The 26,611-nt window shown below is 36.5% G+C and overlaps 1 protein-coding gene across 6 annotated transcripts in view; it reads right to left on the bottom strand.

Moving 5' to 3' along the window:
* Positions 1-26,611, bottom strand: part of LOC110840051 (paired box protein shaven) — a 555,926-nt gene that overhangs the window by 305,042 nt on the left and 224,273 nt on the right. For 2 of the 6 annotated variants that reach the window (XM_087343727.1, XM_087343733.1), the window contains exon 1: positions 9,733-10,153. The exons of the other annotated variants lie outside the window; for them this stretch is intronic. The gene's annotated coding sequence lies outside the window, so the exon portion shown is untranslated. Of the gene's footprint in view, positions 1-9,732; positions 10,154-26,611 lie in introns of those variants that run through there. 6 annotated transcript variants of the gene reach the window in all.

The following is a 26,611-nucleotide window of genomic DNA, read 5'->3' as shown; positions in this document are numbered from 1 at the left end:
ACATCAATTACAACCCGATATAAAACATCCAAGCACAACCTCCAAATCAAGAGGAAGAGACAAAAACTTAAAATTAAACAAATCAAATTAATCAGTAAACGCAACGCAAGATGTACAACAGTTTTTAAAATATATTAAAATTGATAGACCTGATGATGATGTAATACACATTGAAACATGTCGTCGATACAAAAAATGTAACAAGATGCAGTATCTACTGAGAATGTTATAATTTTAAGTAATTTTAAACAACATTATTTTAAGTTTGTGTATAGACGGAAAATAAAATATTGTATCAATAAAACACAAACATGACGCAATTAAGATATAAATTATAACTCACTAGCATTAGACCGGGCAGATCTCTGACTGCACAGAATGGCGACGAACAGGGGACTCCTAAACCACAGAGACCCTACCGGGAATCAAACCTGTTCCAGCCTGCAGCCAGTCACTGAACTATCTTGGATCATACACCTTTTTATTGTACTCGAACTTGATTTAAAACTATATACAGCTATTATAGAGTTTATTTATGATTCTGTTATTTAAAATTCGAACTGCCCCCGACATTAATTATTTAATGGCATACTTTGTTTATAATTCAATTGCATTGCTTCTAGATTATGAAAATAAATCGGCATTTCCCTGTGGTTAGCTTCATCTTAGTATAACGGACAATGTAATGTGAGCTACGATGCATGACTTCATCGAACCAAGGTATATTTTTAATCAATGCTTTTACGCAAATCTTATAAAACATTTGATCCAACTGAAGTTACTTCTCTGACTTATGAGATATTCTATGTACCAATACCCCACTTACTCAGCACATACAGCTCTGAGGTCGTTCTTTGCCATCCTCTTGTGTTATCGTAAAATTATAATTCCACTACAACGTCACTCATTACACACCTCTACGAGTGGTTATTGTAGTCTACTACTGAACCACTGAATTATTTACAGTGCATCTCTGCAGTCACTACTTAATAAGTATAAGGAAGTTATCGGAGCCACTACACATTACCTTGCTTATGTTGTCCAGTGCGCGTTCAAGTGTAAATACGTTGTAACATGTTAAATTCAAAATAGATAAAATACAACACAATAAAATAGCGTAAAATATTCAGATATTTCTTATCCATGCTTTGACGTCTTGGCTATCTGGTTATATTGTGTTTATCATCGCTTTGTATTCTTTGTGGTTCCTTGATGGTACGGTGTCATGATCTATTATGTGTCCGGAAGACGCTCATTTGATGACGCCGGAATAAAATATAATACAGTGAACAAACAACGAGGATTTACAACAAAAACAATGCAAAGATCAACACAAAATAACCTAACCACACGTCTAAGACGTAGCCAAAATCATAGATAAAACTTCTGTGATGATTCTACCGTGTCTTTATTTTCGTACATTGTACTATTTTACCTGCTTTCTAAATTTAACATGAAGATGGCTGTCTTCTGGGTTTGTTACGACGTGTAGTCTGGTAGAAGTTTAAGGACGTTTCTGCCTCCATCATCATGGCGATGAATCGGTAACCTTCTACGAGACTACACCGCGCGACAAACCCAGAAGACAGCCATCTTCAGACTCACCGCCCTGAAAACCTCAAATCCCAAATTTAACATATTACAACGGAAAAGCGTACTAGACTACGTAAGCAAATTAATGTACAAAGATCTATATGAGGCTGCGTGACAGTTGACACACGTTCGAGGAATGACTCCAACTAACTGCTATAACATTGCAATAGTTTAACAATAAACTCAACACTGGTAGATTAGTGTAATTAATAAAAGAATATTGGTATCATAATTATGGATAGCTAAGCGGTACTGTATTTTTTAAAAAAGGCGCCTTGAATTATCCTGTAAACACGCCAGCTGTGTGTAATATTACTCAAGGTCGGGGCTGTCCAGTGGGGACAGGTTTCATGCTCCTGTGTGTTTCGACTCCTTCATTTCAACTATTAATTATTATAACCACATCAATTCTGCCTAAATCCATGTGGGAGAACCTTCCTTAAAAAGCGTATAGTTATAAAACTGGTTAAGACAACGTCCATACTATAAACCTGAAATTATTTACGTTTTCACAAAGACCTACTCCTTACACTGGAACAATTTAGCAACTTTTTCTGGAGCGTTTGAAAACCATTTCGGAGCGTACATTTCTTAGTGCAGTTAATGACACTTTCTCTGAGGTTTTGGCTACCGGTATTTTATAATGACGGGTTGATGAATGATTATAAACGATGTGATAGGAAGTTTTCTTGGAAAGCTTTCAGCCTTCATCGTAGCATTTACCTGTTGCGACGGAGTAATTATTTAGCTCTGAAACCTAAAACAACTCACGAACACTAAACAAAACTTGTAACCACTCAGCAGCAATGTTCGGTTTTTCATTTTTGGGTCGTATCGAAGCCAGATCATCACGAACACAGGACTTTTTTGATTGCATCGAAACACATTTTACCTGATTTCATAAATAGGTTTGGAGATACTGTGTCATAATTATTGTATAAACTCTAAAAATTACTCTTCAATTAATGTTTCAATTTCGGGTAGATTTATGTATAGACCCATAGCTATCGTACACCGAAAGTTGTGACGGAAATCACATTCTGAATAACAGAAATCTAACGTTGTTACTAACAAACAAAGATTAATATAACCTTTTCGCAAATGCGCCAGTATATGATATACAGTCTTTTTGGTCTTCAAACCTCAGAAAACATTTCAGTAATCCACCCTCTCATTTCGCACAAATATGAATCGAAATGTAAGAACCTCTTATTATAAATCTATTGTAGAAGACAGGTTATAACTTCCGGAATGTGGACGGATACCTCGATATGCCAGGATAAAGACATGCAAATTTTAAATTCGTTTTCTGTCATGAAATAATTCCATCGTCAGTGGTCTGGATTATGTATTTTTGATCCATTAATCAAGGTGTGCTGTCGAATAAAGATGCCTGTAATTAAAGTGCCGTAAAGGTCACGAAAGGTCAGCTTCTAGACTTCAAGAATGTTGCTGACCAAATGAACCGGGAGATAAGCTGCATGTCGTGATGCATTTCGTCATCTCAAGTACAACGGCACCTCTTTGTCAGCTGCGGAGAGACCTACCTCGGTCCACGAATTACTACCTCTTGTTTTTTATTTCAAGTCTCTTAAGTATTAACAATCGTTCGGACCTGATGAATTGTTAACCTGCACAAAATACTATCAAATAAATTAGATTAGAAGCTGAGTCGTTCGGAGTTTGTTACCAACTGTAGCGGATTAAATTTCTTCCTTCCTCAGTTTTTCCTCTTACCGTCAGACGATTCGTTCAATTTTAGTGAAAATTAGTTTATTTCTGATACAACCTAAAAAAATGTTAAAGCTAAACACTTGATCTACAGTGATCTATCAGCTTTACCAAAATACGGAGTTGAATATATTTTATCGTGAACGTACCACGTTGTAACAAGCTACAGGCCTCGTTCTTCCAACTTTACTTCCAATTCTTAAATATATTAAAATTAATTTAAGGTGTTAATTGTCATTATGCATACCTAATACCAAACATCACAAAATCTATAGATCCAGAGTGAGATACATTTGCCCAAAAAACCAATTCACTAAGTTAAATTATAACATCACAATTCCTTATTATCCATTCATTATCAGTATATATCACATTTACTGTCGAATTACAACGGTGATCAGAGTTTACGAAAACGTTTTCAGAGGTCTGTATTGAAAGACTAGTATTTTAGCAAGTTGTTTGTGTAAAACTCAAATTAAAATCTCAGTCCTTCAAGAAAGCCACTTGTTTCTATTAATTAAAAGAGGCGGCCATGCCAAAATCCTTGTAATAAAACTGTAAAATATATAGGAAAGGAAACTCGTATGTTGTTAATCATCTGACTCTGAGATCAAGCTTCTTGTTAGAATCTCACTGCAAATACAAAATAAATGTCCTTGGCCCAGTTATAAATACTAATAGATACCCTATTAGACCACTACCTTCACGTTGCTAGTAGTAAAGAACATTTAAATCAAATTCAAATTTAAAAAAACATTTTTACACTACAGACAATAAAATGAAAACATCTCAGAGTAGTTATTCCTAATAATGTAATTGACCGATTGGCAAACACCACGAAGTAAATTTTTCCTCTTAGAAGCTGACAGTCACTCAGCTGATCATAACCGTCCCACCTTTTATGCAACCTACACGTTCATTAACTTGTACATAACAGCCTTTCACAGAAACCTATCCTATACTGAGTCACTTCAAACCCTATTTAACCCTTTAAAGGCAAAACTCACTACAAATGATGTTTACAGACGTACTTCCTGCCTCCAAGAACACACGTCACATAACCAATAAAAATTAAACAAGTCAGTTAACTTTAGAAAAATATTTGCTCTTTATTATGTCGACCAAATCAAACCTATAATAAACAGGCTGTATGAGCGACATGCAAATTTATGTAGGTGAAAAAGGTGGTACGTATACTTACCATTTACCTATACGAGTTTAAGCTCCACCTTAATATTATCCTTCTGCCCAAGACTAGGTTTTAAATGTGATTCCTTTCACCTCTCAAAAAGATTAATGAATTTCTCATCTCAACCATTATCAAATTATAGATCAGATCGAAAAGTATGTTTTTAACACACAGAAAAATTAAGTTTGCTTTATAACTCAGTCTCGAAAATTTTAGTTTTGGGTATAAAATATTCATAGTGTGTTAATTACAGTGCTCTGTAATGTTTGTTCCAGTAATCCGGAAATCCACGAAGGAACCGTCTAAATTGGCTTATTTTATATTTATTTAGTGTTCTGTCTGACGACAGGTCCATATGAACAGGATCCTTCCATCCTTTTCTCGGACTGGGACCTGTTCATATACGTTCTTGGCAGATGATCCAGAAGTGGTTTGCCATTGCCTTCTTCTGTGTGTGAATGGGATGCCACGGAGAAACCGGGGAAGCCCCCGGAGGAAAACTCCGTGTTGCCTAGACCACGGCCTTGCCCAACACAAGTTATAAATTCGGGCACCGCCGGGAATCGAACTCGAGACCCCAGGATTACAAGGCCAGCGTTCTAACCGCTAGACGACCTCATCTTATTATTATTTAGTGTTCTGTCTGACGACAGGTCCATATGAACAGGATCCTTCCATCCTTTTCTCGGACTGGAACCTGTTCATATACGTTCTTGGCAGATGATCCAGAAGTGGTTTGCCATTGCCTTCTTCTGTGTGTGAATGGAGTAATTGTTGGGATGCCACGGAGGAAAACTCCGTGATGCCTAGACCACGGCCTTGCCCAACACAAGTTGCAAATTCGGGCACCGTTGAGTTTTGACTAAATACTAAACTAAACCAAATTAAAATACCTTCACTCCTAGTATAGCGAAGTGCCAGGTCAGAGACGAAGCCCTTAGCTTATAACAATAACGCGCTGATTAGGGGTGGTTACTGCACACTTTATGAGGTGGAGGTAGACGAGGATGGATCAATGGTTGAATGAAGATTAACAGAGAAAAACTGAGTAACTTGGAGAAAAATACATTCTAGTGCAATTTCGTCCACAACAAATTTTAAAGTCGACTAGGATTGAACCAGGGTCTCCGTGATAAAAAGCCATCATGTATTAATTTATAAAATGAGTTTACTTCGTATATCACATTTTCAACAGAATTTAAGAATATACGAAAAACTGATGACACGTCACACAACATGCTTGCTGCGTTGAAATGTTATGTTTCATGGAACAGATTATTCTTTCGTTTACTTCGTAATTTTATGTCTACTGTATTTCAATAATTCTGTGCTCAAACATATTTATGTATACTCGCTTTTTAAAACAGCCTTCGGGGGGTATTTATGGGCCGGAAGACATTCCTTCTGCAGCTTATACTTTAATATATTTTGCGGTTCTGCTTAGCAACATCACGCTACAGATATAATATACCGTGTGACGTTTAATATAACGATGTAGCATTTGATATTTTGTCTACGATTCAGATAAATTAAATGTTCAATTTGTTATATTATTACGTCTACTTTACACAAATTGTTTATTATAAATAATAAACAAACCAATTACAGTGACAGCGAGTTTTAAGGCAAGCACGATCTTAGATCACAGAAAACTGTGAGCGTTGGTTCGATTCCCACTGGATGCTAGAACGCGTATTTACGTTTCATTGCTTTGTGTAGTTAGAACCCTTTCAATGGGCCAATTCCCTGTCCAAGGAGTCCTACCAAATGTTTACAAAGTGGTTCGTAAATCCAGAATTTAATTATGACGTGGAACAAATACATAAAAGATGTGGATGACAATATAATACTCTGGTATACACACAGAGCAGGGTTAATTATTTATTTAAATGCAACGGTAAACATATATATAACCTTCTTCAACAGAGAGTAACTATGCATTCTGCCCGCAGAATCTGTTTCATACGATTCTCAGACAAAGCAATGATTATTTCCATAGATGGCATTAACTAAGTGATCTTTGTAATGAAGAAATGACGTGTTTCCTTTGAGGTACGGGAAAATTTGTAAGTATTATATGGAAGGGCCTTTTTCTTGAGAGTGTTGAAAAAAATCGTTGCTAACACAAGTCTTCTTAGAAAAATAAAATGTGAAGATATAGGCATTGAAGAGGTTCAGTACAAAGTCCAACGGCGGCCTTTCGTCAAGCCGGCGATGAACATCCTGGTGCCGTAATAGGCAATTACTATAAGGCGCTGGAGTAATGCCGTGTGCCATGGAGTTTTGTATACTGCTTAATAGGTAAGTTTAATTTGGATAGCCCAAATGTACAATCCTCCTGACAGACGAAATGTTTTTGCATTGTCATTTTTTCGTAGGACAGAAGTAATTTCCTTTGCTGTCTTTCAACGGTTCTGTTACAGCTGAATACTGACCGATAAGATAACCGGTTTCTTCAAAAACTAAGTACATTCCCTTTTATGTGACCTGTACACTTGTAAAGAATGCTAAAAAATATTCTTGTTATTTACTTAACACAATAATAATAACAATTATGGATGAAGGATTTCGATTCATATCTGAAATACGATTTATCTTTGTTACAAGTTCAATAATCTGGTGCAGGGTGTCACATTTCTAATTTATGACAATGTAATTAAATTTGGGTAAAATTCAATGTTAATAATTTTAGACACGGTACATAATGACTAATAAGCATGTTCTAGCGACCATCAGCTCGCTACGATCGTGGATTAAAATTCCTTCTACATGATTAACCAACCGCATATTTAAGGCTGAGAAATCTTGTAAATTAGTAACCTAGGATAACGCCAATTAATCAATCAATTAATATCAACATTAAATTATCAAACCACAACGCAGAAGCGATAAATTTTTGGTATTCAACAATTATTTACACTAAAAATAATTGTACAAATAAATACTCATCAAAGGTAAGCATTATTATTAAGATCAATAAAAATGAAATAACAACGAATCTCAGATCATTCAATTTCAATTAAATAGGTTTGAGTTCTCATTGGTAACTAATTAATGAACACACATTCAGCAAATTCCTTAAACCTAACGAAGATTTACTCAAAATGCATATACAAGCGTAAAATCTATTAAAAGATAAACCATTTATAATTATTTTAATTAAAGGAGCGAATATTTCTGTCAACACACGCGCTATTTTTTTTTTTACATAATATTTTAAAAATTAAATTTTTTTCTCGATTATTTGGCTTATTCTAATCAAGGCGGTTTCAAAATACACTGCACTTACTAGATAATAGCAATCTAGTTTTACAAGGTCTTATGGTATACATGTAGGCCAACTGGCCTGTGGGACGGGGGGGAAAAACCAGTCATAGATAATTCGAAAATTGAAAGCATTACTCTATCATCACGACACACAGAGGGACTTGAAGTTCCGTGCAAAGTTATGAATATCTGAAACTGTACAAATACAAAACCGAAGACTCGCAACCAGCAGGACCGTTCCTACTCCACCGTTTAAATCCCCGAGTACCACCTGTTGCACGCGGACTCAGCCAATGTCCGCGGCACCAACAGAGCCGCGCCTGCAGCTTCGTTTCGTTCCGAGACAACTTTCCACATGTGTTTATATTCGAGGCACTGACAAGTCCTTGATCCAAAGAATTATTCGAATAATGAATGTATTACACCGTGCTATTTTTACATTTATCCCAAGAATTCATTGCCCTAATTTATCACAGCGCCGCGTGTTTTAAATCGACCCGCATCGAATGATCATTATTGTTAAAACCATCACACTAATAATACACGTAAAATACGAGATTCATCATTTATGATTCGTTTAATTCTGGTAATGGCTTGTTTATAAATATTTCCTTAATTTTGCACTGACTTTTAAAAGATAATATAAATGTGAAATGAGTCTATATTATTTCCGAATGCTGTGTATTATAAAAATATACGAAAAAACACTTGTATATTTTCACAGTTGAATTTTATTAAAACAATTTAAAATTAAAAACGAGAAAGTTTCTCATTTTTTAAGCTTGTTGAACAATAATAAAACAGTTTAAGAAAAAAATTCGAAAAATCCTGTTTTAGCTTGTGAGAAGGTGTTCTGCTAATTAAAAAAAACAAATTTATAAACATTATTTTGGTTATTTTCCATTTTCGAATGACATTAAACAGTTGAACATCGAAATTCTCGTAACATTTTTATTACGCCTTGATAAACTTAATTCCTTCTGAACGTCGTAAACGATAAAAGCAGACTATCACTGTGCACAATTTGTACATGGTTTAATTATTATTAATTTATAATTGTTGCTTCTTGGAACAATAGACGCCAAATTTAATTTCATTAGACATCGTCTCAAGTCCTGTTTCGATGAAGCAGGCACTTCTTCGTGCTAATTAACACATTTCCTAAAGCGATAATTGTTTCAGCTTGAAAATGATTTCCATTTAAGGAATAATACCTAATCGCGCAGTACTAACCTCACATCCACGTGCTTTTTAAAATGCCTGCTTACGAAGTAGAAACAAAATTATCAACAGGTTGACAGTCCTTCCACACAACAATTTTCATTACAGTCACAATGATTTTTAAGTTTCATTTCATGCAACAGGACGTATCCTTTAAAATCATAACAACCTAATAGTTAAGGATTTCAGTAAAATTATTTAATAAAATAAATATTTAGTTTTAATTTAATTTAAATACTCAAGACATTCGCGTTATTTCCATTTGAATTTAATTACAGTAAAATCACTCCAAAGTACAGTTAAGTGTTTCTTTCAGAAACTTAAAACTTACACATTAAAATGTACCGTTTGGGACAAATTTTCACGAAAGCGTCAAATACTACGTAAATGTGGCAAGTGTTGACTTGCAAAAAAAATATATTTATGAAATTTAGTTACTTACCGGAAGAAAAGTAAATATTTCAGGGTTTAACTAAAATTTATTTTCATTTGAAGCACGTCGTTAAACTTTTGTGGATGCTCTATCGTTTTCTTCGCAAACTCGGTTAAAAAGATTGAAATACGCGATCAGATCTTACTTCGACGTTCCTATGTTCCCTCGTCATTAATTTAAATGCCTGTTATATGTAAGACTCGGATACGGAGATATGAATGCACGAACCTGACTGCAGATAAAAGATTACAGAGTCTGATAAAATCACCAGATCACCTGCTACACTCGCAAAACTTACCTGTCAGTAGGTATCACCTCACAATACGTAGTCGGCTATTGTCTCCTGGATAATTACGTTCCTAAAGAAGATATCACAGTAAACTTTACCGGAATAGTAGACAACAGAATCAACGTCCTATCAAGTCATCACACACTGTTCAATTATATATTCGAAAACTCATTCCTGAGAAACAAACACATAACACAATATAGGACACTCAACAAAGCACAATGCACATGTTATGGTTCATCGCCTCCACAAGAAATTTCACGTGTTGACGGAAACAAAATGGTCCAGAAGATCACACGAACCAGCACTCCTTCCCCGCGGAGAGGGTTTGCTCTACCGATGAAGCGTGGGTCCAGAGGGGGGTCAACCAACACTAGGTTCGAGGAGCAAGTTGGCGACCGTGCAATAGCCGAGCTGTCTCTCGAGTGCCTACAACACGCTTCACGGAGTCCCGGTCGGCAGACAGCACCGCCTCAGGTAATAGCTAATAGGACTCCCCCCACCTGCACCTTCCCCTGCATGAAACAATTCAGCTCCCCTTCCCCCAAGCCGCCGCCGTGGCTACTCACCTGCAGAAAAAGTCACAGCCGCCCCCGCGTTTATCCTCCTTCCTCGGCAATTTTTCTCCTGAAGAAAAAGCGAGCTACAAGACGCTGATCCAACAAGCGGCAGGTTCTGCTGCTACGACTCATTATGGAGCTACTCAGACTGGAACAATCCCCTCCTTCTGGTATCCGATTGGTCTGCATTTACTGAATGCTGAAGCAAAGGCCACCTTCTTCGGGCTACCGAATTGTATTGTGACTTCGTCCGATTTCTTGTGCTAACTATATTTGTGTGTTCCAGTACTCCTTCCCCTACTCCACCTGCGGCCTCTGACAGCGAATGTTAAGATACTTTCTGGGTATCAGAAGACAGCAGCAAGCCTATTATTTGGTAATAGGTGCTTAACAAAATCTCTTAAATACATCATACTCTCTTATCTGCAAAGTAATATAAAAAAATCAGTCGGTCAAAACGTTTTAATACGTAATCACGAAGAAAGTGAACTTTCTTCTAAAAATATTTCACTGACGGATTGTCGGTAAGGAGAGTTAAAAGATTGGAAAAGCGAGTTGTTCTAAGATACTCTGAATGCGTAGAATAAGGATTTAGCTGAAAACAGACTACACATCCACTGTGTAATGAAACAGCGTGAAATGTGTAATTAAATAAGCCGAAATATGTGGAGGAAATTATTTAAAATTACACGTAACTTTGTTTCTGTTCTGACTGACTGACTATTTGTGACTGGCTACTGGACAAACAAAGAAAGTCACAGAGGGTAAAATAACATACAAGCTTGAAGACAATATAAACAAGAAATTATATTAAATGCGTAGTAATTTACATTTTTAAAAATTCATTAAATACCTTACTAGGAGCAAAGCACAATATTAAAAACCAATAGCCAATTCACTGTAAACAATATTTTGATGGCAGGAGCCAATATATGCAACAACTATTTGGTCCTGATTCATTAATTATTACTCTAAATAATACCAAAGGTCTAAAATGAGAACAGGGCAAATTTAAATTAAGAAATTTTTCCTTTCTTATTCTAATTAAACTCTTGCCCTTCCAGCCTACAGATATTTTTTGTTTAACGACGCTGTAAGGAAAAAATCAGTCGTCTCCAAACTTAAGATATTATCACAGCATTCTCCAGAGGGGACTGAAGAAAATCAGGAAAATTGCCAGGATATCAGGTCTTCGGCCTAGATTTGAACCCGAGACCTCCAGAATACGAAGTAAAGTTTTGAAAATTATCATCGGAATAAAAGTATGTCTAAACACCTTGCCAAAAAAATATATTTGTATCTTGACCATACGCAAATTTGTGACGTTTGGCTCTTGTATTCAGGTGTAAATGTAACGAAGCTGAATTCAACAAATCTTATAAATTAATTTATTACGAGAAATAAAACAATCAACAGATTAAAACGAATGGCAAGGATCATCGATCTCAGGTTTTCTCCCGGCACTGCCAATCTGTGCACAAACGGTCGTTAAGTAGGAAAATCGTCGAGAATAAGAGACGCTAAAATTTCTTAATGTAATCAAAGAAACACGTACAGCGGCAAGGTTTATGAATGCGTACGTACATCTGATTCATAAGTAATCGGTTTCTGAATGTCAGTGACAACTTATGATTGCTATCGCCAATTTCCTGTACGGGAATAAGTCGATTGTCCTTCCTACACTTTGCTCGTTGCCAATGCATCATAAATTACATCCATCCATCAAACACCGTCTTTCTCCTTTCCTGGTGAGATGCTGTCCCGCACTTCTTTGGACCACCTGTTATCCGCCATTTTTAAACGTGTCTGATGCCATATTAGTTGTTGTACTACGATATAATCCAAAGGAGAATATTACAAACCCTTCACTTATCTAATCACATAGTTTGTGATTTCCCTTCCCCTTCGGTGTTCTTGCAGATCATATCCAAGAATTTATCAGTGCGAAAAATATTTATTTAATTTTTAAAATGACGTGCTTCTGAACCGTATATAATAAATATTGTATTATTGTCCGATAAAATTGTGTTTACGATTCTTTGTGACGCCAAAACGTGAATTTTATTCGTATTTTCCTTACGCGTGGTCCCTAAATTCCTTACCCATCACATTTACATTTTCCAACGACACGCCCGCTCACCGATTAGATAGCAGCCCGGTCCTTCACATCCCTAAAGCCACATTCTTCTTGACGTAAGTCTTCTTAAATCACAAAAATACATTCACTTTGAAGATAGCTACTGCAACGTTTGCCGAAACGTCTGTAAACCTTCAACCATATCGCCAAAAGCCGAAGGTATTCAAGAAAATATAGGATTTTCATCTTAAACCTCATACATTCTTGTTGTTAATTCCAGCAGTAGAATGTAAAATTTATTTGTTCTCTACTAGCAAAATGCAGATAGAAAAGAGTACTAGAACATGGTACAAGGCCCATATTTCTTCATTTAAAATTTTACACCGTATTTCAATTCATTCCACATGTATTAAACCGCATTAAAACATATAAAATCGTTTATCCGTTGTAAACGTAAATATCACTGTTGTAAATAACTGCTCTGTAATGTTTTACAACGGACTGGGCGACTGGCTTTCAATCCCCTGCAGAGCAAAGAACTTTTTTTTCTGGTCTCTGCGTCCGTGTCGAATTTGGTGTCCATCCAGCCCCAAGTCCCGGCTGTAAGTTTTCACGGATGATAAATGCAGCAAGCACATCTGAAACGTCCGTAAACGTCTACCAAACTACACGACGCTACATCCCATAAGACATTTCTCATGTTCACCGCCGAGAGAAACTGAAATCTCACCAAGATTATGTTGTTATTTACGAAATTAATTATGGTTAACTTTGCTCTGGATCTGATACAAATCTGAATGTAGTGTCTCTGCATTATAATAATATAATCATAACAAGACGTAGCAAGATTTTGTTTCCTTTCTGTTGTATAAGAACACAGAAATTAAAATATTGAAAACTATGTTTTTATTTTTCAATGCGTTAGATGTATCCTATCAATTTATAGAATTATACGGCAGACTGATGATATTTTAGAATCGAGTGGTAGGACAATGAATGGTACTATGAAGGAGAAAGCAACAGGAGCCTGGAGAAAATCACGTAACCAATGAGGAGCTTCATGAACGTTTGCGCTGTTTGAAGAATGTTATGAAGATGGTAAAAGCAAGTAGGATGAAACAGGAGGGAAGGATACACGCAAATATGAGAAACGGATGTAGAACAACAGTCAGAAAATACAAATAAATATCCTAGACGCAGGTGTGAAAATAATAATAGAATATATTTAAAATAAACAGGATAGCCAATGAACTTTCAGTTTCTATAATAACTGACCAGCTGAGTGGTTATTAGCTTCTCAAGAAATACACTGTTACATTTCAATTCACAGGTTAAATTCAGATCATAGCGACACATGACCTGTTCTTGAAACTTTGTTTTCGGTTCCGATATAAATTCTCCATTGCAGTGACAGGCAAAACTTTTATACCCACATAAAACAAAACACAAAATTATAGTTAAACGATGGATATTTTTAGACTGAACGGAGTGGATAATTTAATTGGTTCAGACAAAGAATCAAGCTTTACAGTTAAAATAGCAGAACAAAACGTACAGATTTCTTTGACGAAAATCCATTGTCGATTTATAATCTGCAGTTGTAGCCAGCAAACGGAAACAAATTTCGAGTTTCTGTACAGTTACACGACTTTTTTTCACAGCCATCTGTTTACAAAATCATTCCCAGTGTTTAAGCACAATGCGTTCGACTGTGTAACTAATCAGATGATTGTCAGTGTAACGTTAATCTGTGTTCGATGGTCATCAGGTGGTGATATAGCACTTTAAAGTTGAAAGAAAATGCGGAAGAAATCGTAAGTTTAGCAGAAATCGAGCCAGTTTACCTCGTATTCTGAGGTCGGTCAGTCAGTCTGTCTGTCTGTTAAATTTATAAGTGGTGGGGGGGGAAAACGTTTAAACATAATTATCAACACAGTAATTGAAATTCAACAGAAAACTCGAGAAATAAATCTGTCTATTACCCAACGAGCAGTATTACAGTCTACGTTCTAGAAACCTATTGATTTGGGGTAAAAAATTAAGATGGCAAAGTTGCGTCATATTGTGATATAATAACAATAAAGTCACATTGAGCATGATGTATATATACAGAACAACATCGAGTGTGTTATTAAAAATGGAATAAAAATCTGAAAAAGAACATCGTTTAAGATCTGGTAAAAATATGATAAAAATGTACACTGGCATAATGTATGAAAATTGTATTTGAATTATTTATCGTTTTGAAGCTTTATATAATTATATACACCTGAGGATGGTTCTTTTAGGAACTGAAACATGTCGTGAAACATGAAAAATGATGGTCTAATGTAAATCGAATATTTCGATAAAGAACATCATTTAATAATATTTTAAATATTTTAAATGTTAATTATTGTAATATTTTAATATTTAATAAGAATTTATTGTGATTAGACGGACAAGAATTTAATATATACGTAAGAAATTAAGTTTTTCTTTCTGAATTATTAAATCAAGGCCATGAATTTAATAAGTAAATAAAAATAATAAAATTTCATGTATTTGTACCCGATGATTGCAGTTTTGTTTTCGTAGAACTGTTCTACCACTACTACATTTGCAAAGAAAATTTAATTTTTTAAAAATCCTCTATTTTTTCGGAGTCACTGGTAAGGGTGTGGGAACTACGACGCCAAACTCAAAAGTTCAGTGACCACATGACGTTGGCATCATTCTCAAAGTCAAAACGTCCATTTCTGACGAAAGCATCAGCACTGTTACACTTTGCGTAAGTTTCTTGTTTCGTTATTTATACACTAAAATATATTCGTCTGTAACGCGGCATGTAATTCGACCGATGGTACCCTCGCAGGGTACTGTTGCATTTCATCACTCTCTTTCTCGTCTGTCTGGCCTAATTCGCATCGATTTTAATGTCGTGAGTATAAAAGAACTGAACTTTACTCATTTCTACGCCCCGTTGTGCAAGTCATGTTTCGATACGACAACGCAAAACACCTAAAAACTAGAAAGCCTACACTTGAAAAAAGAAGTTAGACTTTGGAAGCTTCTGGGTTCAAACCTGTGATCATTTACAAACGTCATAAAGAACTGTTAAATCTATTGCAATTTTTATAATAACTGATCTTTGTTGCAAAAATATTATATTTTATATCTAGCTGCATAAAGCTTGAGGTAAGACATACACAGTTCATATGTTCAAACGTAGATACTTAATACAACTAATGTGTTTCAGAAGTAAACAAAGGTTAACAATATGGTATTTGGAAGAATCGGGTAGGGTACCATGTAATTTTTAACATCTTGATATTAATTCTCACAATTTTAAAAATGTTATATGAATTGTGTGCAACATTTAATGTGCAAAGCTATTAAATTATTGTAAAACTGTGGTTTTTAAAGCACATGATCCTGCCGCGGTAAGTTCCACCTCAATTACGGCAAATTTCAGAGAACATAAGAAAATATGAACCACAGAATGCCCCACTGTATCCTGTAGACCAGTGATATTCAACCTTTCTTGTTCGCGTACCCCCAGATATAATTTCTCTTCAACTTTGTACCACCAAAGTTGTTGGTGTATAATTCAAGTTATACATAGTATATAATCTACATCTAAAATAAATTAAATAAATTACATTACTGATTATTCAGTGTTTATCATAAAATAATATATATTTTTTTTAAATTTCACGTACCCCCTAAGATGTCTTCGCGTACTCCCGGGGGTACGCGTACCCCCGGTTGATAACCACTTCTGTATACAATGCATAAGACATGTAAGAACATATATACCGCAGTTAACAGGCCCAAAATATATGACGTCAACGAAAAAGACGTAATGCCATTTTAAATACAAAATCCCACATGATCTTTGCTTCTGAAGAAATAATAATATTTTACGAAATTTCAGCAACCTGCTTTGAGGAACAGTGGGAGGTCCGTATCTAATCTAACGACAAATAACACGGGAAACCTTCATATGAAACACTTAAATTGATAAGAGGCAAGTGACTACGTATTCAGCCAAGCTGGCAAATAAGTAACTGACCTACCGGGTCCCTGTATTACACAGCTTTTAAAACGTTAAGGAAAGAATATGAATCTTTCGATAGGCAATCACACGGCATTAAAGTCTTCACATTCATACATCAAAGAACAGTTATGGATATGCACGTATAGCGTAATAATTCATATGCGTAAAACTAGAATGTAACATTTGACCCTTGCGGACGGAACCAAAGAGCTACAACACAGAAGACGGGTGTCACTGTCTAAATCTGTTACCCTAAATGTCACATGTGACGGGATGACAGGGGACCACGTGGAACGGGAAACAAGGTTCCTCTGATCAAACACTCTTTGATCGCCTTATCTTACTCTTATCTTATGCCTGTGTTCTGCTATTTGGGACTTGGATATGATTATTATTCTTGTGTTTATATTAAAGCCCGCTCTAAATTTCCATTTGCGAATCGGTTAATCTTTACGTTAAGTTCGAAATTTGAACAACAGGGCTCTTGGTACTTCAATGCATTTAAAAATAATTTACATCTTCCGTATTAAGATGAAATTAAAAACAGCAGTGTGGGTCCGTCCGTCTGTCCACATTTTTTTTTTATATGAAACGTATCAACTCTGTATGAAAACACTTTGGTTTCTAAATCTGATTTACAAAGCATACGTTCGTAACTTTCATCATGTTTTCTAGTGTCACTACACGACACTGTAAGCAGACACGTCAAACTGAATGCCTATGAAATATATTCTTCGTTCTTCTGTCTTCCCACAAGCAAACAGAGACGTCACTTCTACTGCCGTGCTTTATTTATTTAAAATATAAAACAGCGAAACACAAGAAGCTATTTGATACTCATCTGAAACTTAATTTTTAAGATATTGTAGGTGCGTCATATTGTGATTTTATTTAAAAATAGTATTAAAATATATTAAAATTGTCCGTCAATCACAATAAAGTAATATAAGACAATTAAATGGTTAAAATATTATACTTTGTTCCGTATCGAGTACTCGATTTACATATGGAACATTCTCGACATGTTTCGGCTTTCATAGAGCCGTCATCAGGTGTATGTTATAAACTCTTAATTCAATTACTAACAAACAATTACGGAACAAAGGATAATATTTTAACCATTTAATTATCTTATATTACTTTATTGTGATTGACGGACAATTTTAATACTATTTTTAACTTAATTTTTATTTGAACTGGGGAGAAACCCCATACAGTGATTTAAAAGTGTCCAAAATGGGTTAAAGACATAAATGCGTAATTATGGTAGTCGTGGTGGTGTTATTGAAGACTTGTGATAATTTCTCACTAGCAATCGTCGAATTAAAATGCTTATTTTGTCAATAGATTGATCAAGACTGGCTGAGCATTAAACTGGATCTTTAAATGATCTGATACTGCGAAAATAGAATAAATGTCACCTAATTAGTTCCTGTGTCATTAAGCAGCCATGCAAAGCGAGTACAAGGAGAGCAGAAGAACCTTTCTATTCCCACACTCAGCGGGCTCCATGTCCTTTGAAATTAAGGAGACAGGGCCGTGTCCAGGAATAACATTTCAACGGAGGAGTGGAATATAACACGTACCACAAGGACCTGTAGAAACATTACACAACTTCCGAAACACGTAGCCCACAGATCATCGTCAGGGGTTCTCAAAGTGACACCAAGAAGATGTATTATTAACCAACCAACCAAGAAATTAATGACTAATGCTTACTATAACTCGTTTTCTTCGAAAGCTTTAGAACCCTGTCCGACACTGAAAGGATTCTTTGCACGGCCTCGAACTTGATTTGAGCCCCTGATACCAGAGCTCGAACTACCTTTGACCGTGCAGCCGTCTTGATCGCAGCATCCGAAGAGCAACTGGGACTGTTCTATCCATTTCTTTTGGTGACCTTTACTTTACTGACATAGGTTAAGATTATCTACCCCCTTTAATATTATCAGCAGAACGGGATAAAATTCTAAGTTCTTCAAAGCCCTCAATTTAACACATACACTAACCTTGGACCACATAAGTGCAACAATGACTTACGTGATGTAGCATGAAGAACATCTCGGGAATGCCTGTGTACTCCAAGGAGTATACCTTTCCAACGGCATTGCTGTCTAAACACGCGCGAGTTAAGTCACCATTTGTAAAAGAAATCTGTAAGATCCCTTCAACCTAAATAGTTTTAATGTGATTGTGAATTGCAATCGTTTATAAAGTAAGGGAAGACTTTATCTAAAATTATAAATTAATTATTCGGTTTTGTCAATTATATTTAAAATTTACAAATAATATAATTAAAATATCATCTTATGTTCCACATCGAATAATCGATTTACATTTGGAACATTTTTACAACATGTTTCGGTTTCACCGAACCATTTTCAGGTGTAAAATTACGAGGGTCGCTCATTAAATAATGCCCCACATTTTTTTTCTCAGCCAATAATGAAGATAGAAAAGTGTACTTTTACATGCTTGAGATTTGATGTTTCTCGCGTTCGTGTACGGAGTTTCAAATGATTCCAACCGATAGCGGAGCTGTAGTGAACTGTTAAAATGGCGTCTGGGAACGACTCTCGTTACAAGCAACGAGCTGTAATTGAATTCTTTGTTGCTGAAAAAGAAACGGTGGTGAACATTCATAAACGTTTGTGTGCTGTGTATGGAAGCTGTGCAGTCGATAGGAGCACCGTTGGTCGCTGGGCTAAGAGAGTTAAAGCTTCAGGAAGTGAAGAAACCGAGCTCCATGATCTGCCGCGCTCTGGGCGTCCTGCCACAGCCACCACTCCAGACATGTTGAACCGCGCGGATGCCATTATTCGTGAGGATCGGCGCGTCACAACTCGACAATTGGCCCAACAGCTTTCAGTCAGCAATGGAAGTGTAATTGCAATTATCCGGGCTCTTGCATATTCGAAGGTGTGCGCAAGATGGGTTCCACGAAGTCTCACAGCAGACCGCAGGATTCAAAGGAAAACAATTTCTTCTGAATTGTTGGAAGCGTTTTGATGCTGAGGGATCATTACAGGTGACGAAACCTGGATACACCACTTTGAGCCGGAGACAAAAAGGCAGTCAATGGAGTGGATTCACCCTCAATCACCGAGAAAGAAGAAATTCAAGACAACTCCCTCCGCCGGAAAAGTCATGATGACTGTCTTTTGGGACAGTGATGGGTTCATTCTTGTGGATGTAATGCCAAGAGGTGCGAGACGCGTACATCGGGACCCTGAAACCCTCAAGAAGCGTTTCCGACGAGTTCGGCCTCACAAGCATCCAGCAGAAATTTTGCTCCTGCACGACAATGCACGCCCTCACACAAGTTCGAGAACCCGGGAAGAAATTACCAAATTGGGTTGGACGGTGCTGCCCCATCCACCCTCCGACTTTCATCTCTTTGGGCCACTCAAAGATGCTATCCGCAGAACAAGATTTGAAGATGACGAGAGCGTTATTCAAGCAGTGAGGACATGGCTACGTGCACAGGACAAGAGCTGGTACCGGCAAGGCATGCATGCACTTGTTCCACGCTGGCGTAAAACCGTACAAGTTGATGGGGACTATGTGGAAAAATAGTATGTGTAAGGGAAACATTGATTTATATTGTCACCAAATTTCAGCCATCTTGAATAAATATATTCTGAGGAAAAAAATGTGGGGCATTACTTAATGAGCGACCCTCGTATATCAACAAATTGTAAAAATGTTCCAAATGTAAATCGATTATTCGATGTGGAACATAAAATGATATTTTAATTATCTTATTTGTAAATTTTAAATATAATTGTGATTAGACGGACAAAACCGAATAATTAATTTAATATTTTATTCACAATATGACGCAATTATACTATCTTCTAAAATTATAGCTTATTGATCATATATGATTCGTGTATTCATATATTCGTGCATTTCCCATTAATTGATAATTTTCTCTGGGCTGTTGCGTAAATTATACGAGACCAATATTATATCCCGTTGTTTGTAACGGGTTGTTCCCCTAGTCAAATTCCATATTTAAAGACTATTAGTGAGTAGACTAGCATTGGAATATATTGAGCGCATTTTACTTTTAGACTGATAGAAAACTTTCCAAGCTCTACTTTGTTAATTTGCGTTTATGAGTTAAGTTTCAGAAAATAATTTAGTATGACATTTGAGTTTTTCACAGATATGAGTCCGAAGATGGCTGGCTGTCTTCTGGGTTGTTGCGCCGTGTAGTCTGGCATACGTTTACCGACGATGATGGAGGTAAAAAGTACCTCTGAAACGTCGGCAAACTTCTACCAGACTACACGGCGCAACAACTCAGAAGACAGCCGTCTTCAAATAATTTAGTGGCTTGAATTGGAAAGAGCTGTGGGAAGATTGGTTATTACAGTGGCGCGTGTGTGAGGCGTGTGGCGTAGTGCAGGACTGGTTACGTCACTTCTAAAGGCAGCGTGTCCACACACCGGCTTGCGACTTCAAACAAGTTTCCTATAATAGACAGCTAAATATGGAACGACATCTTTAAATAACCATAAAAGTTCAAGGCACAAGAAAAATTCTTCTTCTGTATGATAAGGAATTTATTTGTACGTAATTACGACAATAACAAATTGACTTTTACCACCGGGGAAATTTTAAACCTGTCAATTAATGACTTGTAAACTTTAACAACGTATTTCTATAATTAACACTCATTCACCACCTACAACAATAAAGAGAATAATAACAATAACATTTAGCCTACTTATGTAAGAAATGACGACATTAACAAATCGAAATTATAATCACGAATAAATTAAGAGCACATTAATGTCTGCTACAATTGTAATAAAGTGTTTCGTCTTTACATCAGAGCACTTTCTAAAAAAATTTGATTTAATAAATAAAATTAGAATTTTACCTTTTCAATTTCGCTTTACTTCGATTAATAATTACGCAGATATTTATTTACAAAAGTCCAATCTATAACTCATGTTTGCACATTTAGAAGTATAAAAGTTTGAGGATCGAGGAATCAAATGAATTTGCCTTCTAGTTCAGATTGTTTCCATCCACTTGGTAGTATCGTAAAATGTTTTGATCCTACGATCGAAATATAGCACTCAGAAACACTAATAACATTTCCTAAAAATAACATCAGTGTTTTACAATTTTTAAAAACATTTATTTTTTAAAATCATGCGTATCTTAGCGATTCAATTTTAACCATGTCCAAATTTATCGAACAGAACAGATGGAAATTGAAAAATATTCACCACGAAAAGGGTTACTTGTAAATATTGGAAATATGTGAACTTACAAGACAGAACAACAGGGGAATGGCGGAAACTTTATAACGAAAAACTTCTACATTTTTACTGTTCATCAACTATATTACGATGATAAAATCAAGGAGAATGAGAGGGGCGAGGTATGTAGCACGAATGGGGGAGATGAGAATCAGAAAACATTAACGGAAAGAAACTACTTTCGAAACATAATAACAGATGGAAAGCTGATATGATACTGACTTTTAAATAAATAAATATAGTGTAAATTTAATTCACTTGTCTAAATAAAGTTCCTATTGACCGGCTCTTGTGAACACGGTGACGAACGTTCCGATTTCAAAAATGTTGGAAAATATCTTGACCAGGTGGGTCACTATCAGTTTCATATCAAAGAAAATTCTTCTTAGTTAACATCAAGACCTATTTCTTTCTTCAGAAGTAGAACTTGGAACCTGTTATTTATAACGATAATTAGTAACTAAATAATCCAAAAATGACCGAAATTATATTTTTCAGAGTTCTTTTAGGGGAGGGGAATTCAAGAGGGATTAACAGACAATGGCCATACTCCCCTTTGAAGCTTAAAGCTCACGAAGAGAACAATTTTTCTACCAGTGAGAAACAGGCGTATTAATGCTTACCAATTAGGGAATCCGCGTTTTGTTCATATAATTGGGAACGGTAATGAAATCTAATGACACGGTGTGTTACGTGATTGAATTAAAATTAGCGGAATCATCGACTTCATGAGAGCCTCTGTAATTCAGTAAGATGTTAAACAATGAGTGGGCATGAATGATGCGTTAATAATCATTTGGAGCAACAGAAAAACTACTTTCTAGTAGACGGTTCCTGTAACAGTTGACCGAACATAAATTAAGTCTTTAACACAATTTGTAGGCCTACTTGTTGCTGTTTCTAAAATCAAGGGCATCTTTTTGAAACACGAACAAAACAGTGCACTGGATTTTAATCTCGGTAGATAAGCTACATCTTCCATTGTGACGAATCAAAACATAGCTTAAAAACTTTATGTCAATCTTCTAAGAGGAACCAAGTTTAATATGCCATTAAATCACTGTGTCTGTACATCATATATGTATGAATGTTGCACGTCTCTGTGTGTGTATGTACAAGCGAATGTACACATATTTGTGTATGTATATGTATTTATGAATATATGACGAAACATTGTTTTAAATTTATTTTTCTAGACACTACCCCATATTAATATCACTATATTTAATTGTTTTCAGTCAGTATAGTGACTAGCTACGGGCTGGACGACCGGGGTTCGATCCTCGACGGGGGCAGAGGATTTTTCCTCGAACCTCTGCGTCCAGACCGGCTCTGGGGCCCACCCAGCCTCCTCTACAATGGGTACCGGGGTCCTTTCCCGGGGGTAAAGCCGGCCGGGGCGTGATGCTGACCACTCACCCCAAACGCCTACATGGCGTATAGCGGGACAAACTTTTTTAACTGTAGTAAGTAATGGACACTCACAGTTACCGTTATTGTTGCATAGAGATAGAGCACTTATGTTCGTACAGCGTTTGTAACTATACGTAATTTCTTGTAAAGTATAGCCCATATCTCTTTCGTTCAGATCCAAAATATCTCCATTAATTACGAGACAGAAATTTTTGTCATTTACATTTTAAATTTTAAAACAACCCTGGACTATAATATCTGAGCAGTTAATCAGATTTGTCAAGAATAGATTTCAATCTGCTACAAATACACATCATATAAGAATATTATACACCGGCGTAAACGCAAATCGAAATTGAGTGCAGTCAGACTGTAGGCATTCTAAGAAATTTGGCAACATCGGGTTAGGATTCAGAAGCCCTCAGCATCCGAATTTTGCGAGGCAGGATATGCCCAATCTGTGATGTAACACGGCAGAGGATGTGCCTTCAGGGAGATGCTGTACAAGCCAGCAAGAAGTACACTCCGGTTTAAGCGGACATGGATAATTTGATCCCGCTTTAAAACTCTGTGATTAAAGAGGACAAAGAAAGTTATTCGGATGATTGCAAGAACGTATCAGATGCGGGACGCTCAGTGATTCTTTCATCTTCCATTCAAAGATCTGGTCGCCACAATACACAGTTACGTGTGTAGTTACTTAAGACAAATTCATTCATCTGAATTATTAACTGCGGGTTTCTTGTTTGTATCTTACTTTATTTAACAACGTTTTCTCAGCTGAATAAGTTACGTGAATTCAAAGAGGATGACTGAGAATAATGAAGTGTAAAGGATGTGGAAGGAGGCAATCATAGGCTGTTTTAGAGCGAAATCCTAGCATTTGCCAGAAGGAACGGAGAACATTGAAACAAACCTCAAAAAAAGCCAATCTCCGGGCCTAACTTTAAATTTCGCCCCACATTAAAAGAAGCGCGTATGTAAATTTCTTCAAAATTAAAGAGAATTAAATCTGGAGTCATCCGAATATGGATCACACCTGTTAACCACTCAATCACTATTTCCGTCTAAGAGTGTAACGCTAATCTGGTATTTTAAGTTCTGTTCTTCTTATTAAACAACATTATGAGATGCTGTATTCTTTAGTAAGGCCTTCTCTTTTTATTGGAATAGAGACAGAGAAATTTCAGATAGTGGTACAAGGCACATTTCCGTTCTGATAGGATAGCAGCTAAGATGATAACAGGCAGGGATAAATAGGCTTAGCGTGGGATCAGAATCAAAATGGGGACCAGTTATACGAGGCGCGTCCACAAAGTAAGTTTCCCACTCGTCCCACAGCTAGGAAACCTTATATTGCGCGAAGCGACTGTGCGTACGTGATAGAGCAATGACGTAGCATGGCGCATGCACTAACGGTACTTCCCGCGTTCTCACAGTAGCATCGTTGCAGCTGTTGAAGATGGAGGTTCTTATTCCAGCTCCCGCCGACTGTGAAGTGCGGTCAGTGATAACGCTAGGCCGCACACGGCTCGACGGACAGCAAGTCTCCTGCAGGAGTTCAGCTGGGAGGTGTTTAATCATTCACCCTACAGCCCGGACCTCGCTCCCAGTGATTTCCATCTTTTCCTACACCTCAAGAAATTCCTGTCCGGTCAGCGTCAGCGTTTTGAGAATGACAGAGAGGCGGAGATGGTTGTCACACAGTGGTTCCAATCCCAGGCGGCAGACTTCTACGACACAGGTATTCAAAAGTTGGTCCCACGGTATGACCAATGTCTCAATTCCGGTGGCGAATATGTTGAAAAATAGCTGGACACTTGCTGTATCTGTTGCAATAAATATTTCCATGAAATTGCGTTTTGTTTCTGTAAACGGCCCCAGGGAAACTTACTTTGTGGACGAGCCTCGTATTTACACGTGAGAGGTTGAAAAACTCTATATCTTTCTGCACGGAATGTCAATCACCTTATACGTACAATTCCACATTCCAGACAACGTGAAGTATCGTATATTTATAGCCTCTTCCTGGATAACGAAAGTGGCTAATCAGTATTCAATCGAATATATAATAGCCTTTTATCCTGAGCTAAAAAAACAGAAATTTTATCACAGAGACGGTGAACCCTCTCCGAAGAAGTGTTCCACTGTTATTGAACCAAGATGTACTTTTGATAGGATGTTGTGTGTGGTGGATCAGCTTCATGTTTTGAGTCTGTAAGCTAAGGAAGCGAGGCCTAATGATTAAACTAACACGTAAAACAAAAATGAACATGTTTATATTTTAAGCACCATCAGCGCTGCAGAAATCACTTCTGGCCTCCGAAACTTGAGAGTCAAGACAATTCAATGTGCCTGCCTCAAGCTTCTTATCTCTAAACGAAGCACACCACAACAAATGTTAGGGTTTTAAGCATATCGATGTTGGCCTTATCTCGAAACGTCGGTCTCTACAAAGGAACCTACAAGGCGTCAGAGTCACTGACACACGGATAATCACATTCTCGACTCAACTGGTCCACGTTAACTTAAGTGTTACAAAGTCTTTTCGGGCGATCAGCCACGTCAGTATGGACTGAATTTTCAAGCGTTTCAGCCTAAATGATCAGGGGTCGATTTGGTTCAATTACCCGATGATTGCTCGCGCAAGTCTGGACCAGCGAATTACGTAATTGTGTACAGTAATTATGTATACAAATTAGCGGTTATATCTATTAGTTTCGAGCACTTAAAGACAACCAATAGGATCGAAAGGCAATGGATTCTCTCTCTCTCTCTCTCTCTCTTTTTTTTTTTTTTTTTGTAGGTGGACTGTCAACGTAACTTTCGACACAAGAAAGGGTGAATCCCTTGGGACTCATTTAATTAACACGGTTCCCCACGATTAAGATAGTAGCGCGAACTTCAGATATTTATCGTTCAAATCGATCAGCAGTCACAGGGTCATCGTCCCTCCTAATAAGCTGTTACTGATAATAATCACGTGGATATGCATTCATCTCGATTTCACAGATTTATTGGTTGTTTTGACGGTGGCATGTCATCCCTGTATTTGGATTGCTGTATACTTAATTGACATTTATGAAAAAAAAAAAAGTGATCGATTTTTATCTCTTTTAATGAGATATAAAGCATAACACAACATGCTCTAATTTTATTGGCAGTGATGCCAAGCAAAATAGAAATAATTTCCTAAAAAATACATTCACTTGACATTAATCCGGTTCATGAGATGATAATAATAATAATAATATATTTTAAATATTTTAAATATTAAATGTTAATTGTAGTAATAATATTTTAATATTTTAATATTTAATAAAATATTTTATTGTGATTAGACGGTTAAAATTAAACAAAACAATTAATCCGGTTGTTAAAATGTCTAGTTGTTTTATAGCCTTTTATAAACATGTCGAAAAAAAGTTCTTACGAGGAACTACACTTTATGAAAGCTAAAGTATAACCATGCATTAATATTTTATTGTTATTATACCCGCCTGACAGTGATGGAGGTCAA

The sequence above is a fragment of the Zootermopsis nevadensis genome, unplaced genomic scaffold (genome assembly GCF_977971745.1).
Source record: "Zootermopsis nevadensis isolate Lab colony 2312 unplaced genomic scaffold, Znev_1.0 Znev_ptg000006l, whole genome shotgun sequence".
Lineage (NCBI taxonomy): Eukaryota > Metazoa > Arthropoda > Insecta > Blattodea > Termopsidae > Zootermopsis > Zootermopsis nevadensis.
This window is presented reverse-complemented; position numbering and strand designations above follow the sequence as displayed.